Raw genomic sequence first — 6,228 nt, forward strand, 5'->3', positions numbered from 1 at the left:
AACTAATAAATAAATTTAGAACAAAGATATGCCCTATGAAAATCTTATTAAACCTCTAATTTCAAGAAAACATAATAGGAAAATAAATAATTTAGTGATTTTATTGGATTATTTCAAAAAATGAAAACTAGTTACTACTCATTAGGTTTATCATTTCACAGTTCTACATTTTATGTATTGTTATGCATATGTGATACGTCACATCATTATTAACTCTTAATTTCTCGTTGTTAAAGTTACTTGAAATATTTTTGAAAATAAAAAATCTTTGTGAAATTAAAATTACGTTAAATATAAATAATTTAGTGATTCTATTCGATTATTTCAAAAAAAAAAATGGAAACTAGTTACTACTCATTAGGTTTATCATTTCACAAGATAAAACTGATGCAAATCATTCAAATTTTGAGAAATTATAAAAATATGCATATATGATTATTAAAGTAAAGTCGTTTCATATTGATTTAAGTCTAGAACCGTCAATATAGGCTTGGCTCGTGTGGGTTGTGCTACGGCTGAGCCAGCCCGTATTGACAGCTCTATTTAAGCGTCTCGTAGGATAAAATGAAAAGGTAATATACACCAAAAGGCTGGACAACATCTTTAAAATCCAGTCTATCCATTGAATTCTACATAAACTTATAAAGTGTCGTTAGCTCTGGAGTAGAGGGGGCTATAAAAAGGCACAGACACCTCAAATAATTAGGTCTAATGTATAATTTTGAAAACTATGGACCGATTTATGGAGTCTTATTTCGGTGCTTTTTCTTTCTTGTTTATTTCTAGCTTTTGTAAATGGAAAAATCCTTTGGGCCCCACAATTTTTGGCCAAATTGACCCAAATGGGGTCATTAAGGTAAATTTACGCTAAAATTAGAGTTTCAGGCGAATCTTTATACTAATAATGCCCTTTTAGTTAGGTTTGAATATTTCTCTCCAACCCATTTAATAGTTGTTTTCCAATACATGGAAGATCTCAAAGGTTGCAAACCCTATTTCCCATAAACCTTTTTTTTTTTATTTTACGTATTTTCATTCTTTTTTTTTTTGTAGTATACACGTATATATTTTGAAATTATTCATCTATATACATGTATTTGATTGTGTATTTTGTATATTTTTAGTATAACAAGGTCTTCAAAACCCTACTATTTAAATAAACCTAGATGGCCGAAAACATACTTAAACAAACCTTCATTTAAACTCCTATTTTCTTCTAAGTGTGAGTTAATAGTTTAAGGAATCAATAATGGTGCATTCGAAGAAGAATAGTGCTTCAAAAGTATATGTTGTATTTTCTAATAAAAGGCCAGGAATATACTTGTATTGTTAAAAATAAATAGTACACGTGGATTTATATGAGTGGCTGATATGACAAGACATGTGGATCATTAAGAAAGCGACAGCTGGAGAGATGCATTAAAAGAGGCACGAGTCATAATAGATACGAGTAAATCACCCATGAGAGGAAAAGATATGGTCGCTCAAGTTTAAATAGTTACATGAAAAGGTACCGGCGGAATGAATCAAGACAGTAAAAAGGAAAGATTCATGAATCATCAATTAATGAGCTTGAATGATCTCAAACGTTACAGAATCTTCATGAACAATTACGATTACCAATTATAACGTCTCATTAATATCATTAATGCTCATAATGATTTGGTCATAAAAGGGGAAAGACGTTGTACTTATAAATTCCTATATAAGGGAAAGAGATATCATTTGTACAGACATGTTCTGATTATTATTGGAATACAATTACTTTCTTTTGCTTTCTATTGATTGTTTTGTTGTTTCATATTCTAATTTCCTTTCTTATCACGATGAGTATATTGAATTTCTTGATTATCAGTAGCCCGAGTACCTTTAAAAATAGGCTTTGACCAAAATAGTCATTTTTGGTTAAACAAATTGGTTTCGTTACCGAGAATCTGATAATCTTTTCACTTTCCAAATTCATTCTTTCTATCAAAAAATCATGTCGACCGTTAACAACAACGACCAACAAAACCAATAAAACCAGCTAAACCAACAGAATCAACAAGATAATGACACTCCAATCCCTTCACCCCAAAATTCTCCTCGACACTTTCAAGAAAACTCACCTGACATATCAACATCACATGTGAATAATCAACAAGGGGACGATCAAATTGTTGAAGATGCATTGAAGCAACTAATTGTAGTACACGCCAACAATGCTCTCCAAGCTTTTGTTAGTGGGTTGCTAACTGTACCACCGACTCCACTTCCAAATAACACTGCAACCATAGAGAATCCTCTCGGGACTTGCTAATTCAGGCAGTGGAGGAACTCTCAGCGACTCTCGAGATGGAAGGTCGGATATCTTAAATAATTCTGATTTACAAAGTTTAGTACTAACTTTGCAGAAACAGCTCAAGGAGCAGAACGATCGCATAGAGCAGATACCTGGTGTGCCACCCATGATTAAAGGAGTAGATATTGACAAATATTCTCAACAGCCCTGGAAGCCAAGTGCCACTCCCTTGCCAATTCCAAAAAAGTTTAAGATGCCCGATATACCAAAGTATGATGGGACAACTGACCCACGAGATCATGTAACTGTATTTACAACTGTCGTGAAGGGCAACGACTTGACCAAACAATAAATTGAGTCGGTGCTGGTCAAAAAGTTTGGCGAAACACTCACAAAAAGGGCATTAACATGGTACTCTCTTTTACTAGAAAATTTTATTGATTTTTTTGCTGAGCTTGCAGATTCGTTTATAAAAGAAAACCCGGGAGCTTAAAAGGTTAAAAAGAGGATGGAGGACATTTTCAAAACAAAACAAGGAGATACGGAGCTACTCAGAGAATTTGTGGATAAATTTCAGCGTGAAAGGATGATGCTACCGCGTGTACCGGATAATTGGGCGGCCATGGCGTTTGCGAGCAACTTAAATGAAAAAAGCTCAGAAGCCACGAGGAGAGTCAAAGAAAGTCTTCGAGAATTCCCTACAACAACTTGGAATGATGTTTACAACAGGTATAACACGAAGCTGCGAATAGAATAAGATGATATCACTCAGTCACGGGGAGATGAAGAGTAAGTTCGAGGCGACCAAGAACTGAAAAAAGGTCCGAAAAGAACAGGTACGAACCTTATATGAGACCAGCAGGAAGGGATTCACGTTCTAAATAGGAGAACATAAGATACGATTCCAAATCAAGGAACAGAGATGCAGGTTCGTCATCCAAGTTTGGAAAGGAGCGAGATATGCGGGACATCGACAGAATCACAAAAGCAAAGATTGGTGGTTACAGTTTCAATGTTAGAATATCTGAGTTGGTAGCTGTTTTAATAAGCATGGGAGATAAGGTGCAGTGGCTAAAAGAAATGAGATCGAACCCCAATAGAAGAAACCCAAATTTCTGGTGCGAGTTTCATAATGATCACGGTCATAAAACAGCAGAATGCAGATTGCTACAAGATGAAGTAGAGCACATACTAAAACAAGGCTATTTAACCGACTTATTTAGTGAGAAGGGTAAGCAAGCATATATGAAGAATAGACAAGAGCCACCAAAACCTCCGTCACCAAAAAGAATGGTTAACGTGATAAGCGGAGTAGAGGAGGTCAACGGTGTGACATATACAGCTACACAAAAGGTGTCAAAATCACAGTTACTACGGAAAGCGAGTACGCCAAGTTTTGGAAGAAGACTGCATAACATTTGATGATGCAAATGTAGATGGCGTGATGATTCCACACAATAATGCACTGGTAATATCTTTACTTGTATATGATACTAATGTGGAACGCGTTTTGATTGATCCTGGTAGCTCTGTAAATATAACTCTTTTTAAGAGTGGTAAATGAGATGCAAGCTGGTGACAAGTTGGTATCCAAAGCACGTACCTTATCTGTATTTGACAATTCAAGCGTTGTTACAAAAGGGGAGATAGCGCTCACCATATTCGCAGAAGGGGTAGTCAAAGATACGAAATTTCAAGTAATAGATATGGACATGGCGTATAATATGATCCTCGGAGACCATGGATTCACGAGATGAATGTTGTTCCGTCTACCTTACATCAAGTTATTAAGTTCCCTTCACAATGGAGAATTAGACAAATCTGTGGTGATCAACAAGCTTCTAGAAGTATCAATTCAGTGGCAGATTCAAGTATGAAAAACGACGTTGCAGACAAAAAATAGCAATTACAGAGTTCAGTTGAGGATTTAACAACACAAACCTCAACTGGAGATGGACAAACAGATGTAGACTCAAGGCCTGCTACTATTCAAGAACCAGAAGCGAATGAAAATATCAAAACAACAGTTGAGGAACTCGAAGAGGTGGTGCTGTTTACATTAGCCGGACAAAAAGGTTTACATCGGAACTAACCTGAGCCCAGAGATGAAAGGTAAGTTAATTGAATTTTTAAAAGCTAACGCATATTGTTTTGCTTGGTCACATTCAGATATGACAGGTATACCACCTGAGGTGTGTGAGCACCTAATTTTTGCCCTACATGAAAATAACTCCTAAAAATATACCAAAAATAATTTCAATTAATTTTTTAGGAGTTTCTCTTTATTTAGTTGCATTTCATGCATTTTTAATATTTTAAGATCATAATAAAAATCATAAAAAATTATCACATTTTAATTTCATACCATCTTAGGTTCAATTCGCATGTAGGAATTAATTTTTATTAAGCAAAAAATCACAAAAATGATTATTTTTACATATTTAGATTTTAGTATTTAAAATTAGCATTTTTGAGTTAATTAGTTGTTTTAATGTTAAAAATAGATAAAGAGTTTTATTTTTCTACAAAAATAGATTGATTTAGGATTTTAATTAATTAAAAAAAAGAAATAAAAGAAAAGAAAAGGAAATAAAAAAGGGGGCTGATTTAGAAATTGGATTTGTTTCAATTGGGTTGATTTTATACCCATGTCCTAGCCCACAAGCTACCCAAAATCCGCCCAGACGCAGGCCCAAACCAACCCATACTCGGTCCAGGTTTCCCCATCCCCAAACGACCCCGTTTAACCCTTGTAAATCCCAGTCGTTGATCATCATGGATCTAACGGCTGGGAACTGATTAATCCCCTACTATATTAATGTCTGAAACTTCTCCACCCCCTTCATTCCAAACCCCATCAGTCTCTCACCTCTCACAAAGAACCCAAACCCTAGCCGCCCCAAATACCCAAACCCTACCGGCCAGCGGCACCGTTCTAAACACCCTCATCTTCTAACCAGGCAACCATCATAACCCCATCGTCCTATATCCATCACTAATTTCTCCAAAATCCTTATCCATTTGCTCCAATTTTGGATCTAAATTCTGGAGAAAAAAAAGACCAACCCTAATCTGTCCTCTTCTCTTTGATTTTTGGGGGTTTCAGGCTCAATTTGAGTTAAAGTTCATGCTAATCGATTGTTCTTGACAAGAACAATCGATTAGCGTTAGTTTTGGCTTATTTCGAGACCACCAGATTCCGGCCAAGTCAACACTGACCGACCAAGCTTCGTCCAAAACCTTTGCTCGTTGTTTTGCTCAGTTGGTTCAAGCATTTTCGGCCAAAATCAGGTTGTTTCTGTTTCTTCTCTTCTTTTATTAGTTGGTAATTCTTCTTTTTTTAGGGTATCAGTCTTGCTTGTTTCGATTGTTGTTTTGTTTGAATTTCAGTAAAATAAGTTTATTTAGTTAATCGTTTTAATTAAATGTAGTTCGAGGCATTTAGGATAATTAAGTCAGTTTAGTTTAAATTAAGGGTTGTTTCTTTTCAATTGGTTCTACTTCTGATTTGGCTGCATAGTTTAATTTCTCTTTTTCTGTCTTTAATTGTTAGTTTCATTACTTGTACGTAGGTTTTAATAATTTCCCTTTGAAACTCATGCTAATATTAGGTTTAAAGTTTTCCTCTATGTTTGTTTCATTTATGATATATTAGGGTTAAATTGTTTCTTTTGTGTTTGTTTCATTTTCTGATTCTGTTCATATCAAATGATTTGGGGTTTAAGGGTTGTTTGGTCAATAATCTATTCCTTTGATTTTTTCGTGTGTGTGTTAACTTTGGTCTTGTGATGTTGGTTCTGATTTGCCAACAAATAGGAACCTTAGGGATCTAACTAAACCAAAAATGTTTAGGTAAAAATGAAATAGGCAGATTTTAAAAGGTTAAAACTGGACTTTTATATTGAAAAATATCATAATGTTCTAAGAATATCACAGTTGTCCCTATC

This window comes from Nicotiana sylvestris, chromosome 10, assembly GCF_000393655.2.
Source record: "Nicotiana sylvestris chromosome 10, ASM39365v2, whole genome shotgun sequence".
Lineage (NCBI taxonomy): Eukaryota > Viridiplantae > Streptophyta > Magnoliopsida > Solanales > Solanaceae > Nicotiana > Nicotiana sylvestris.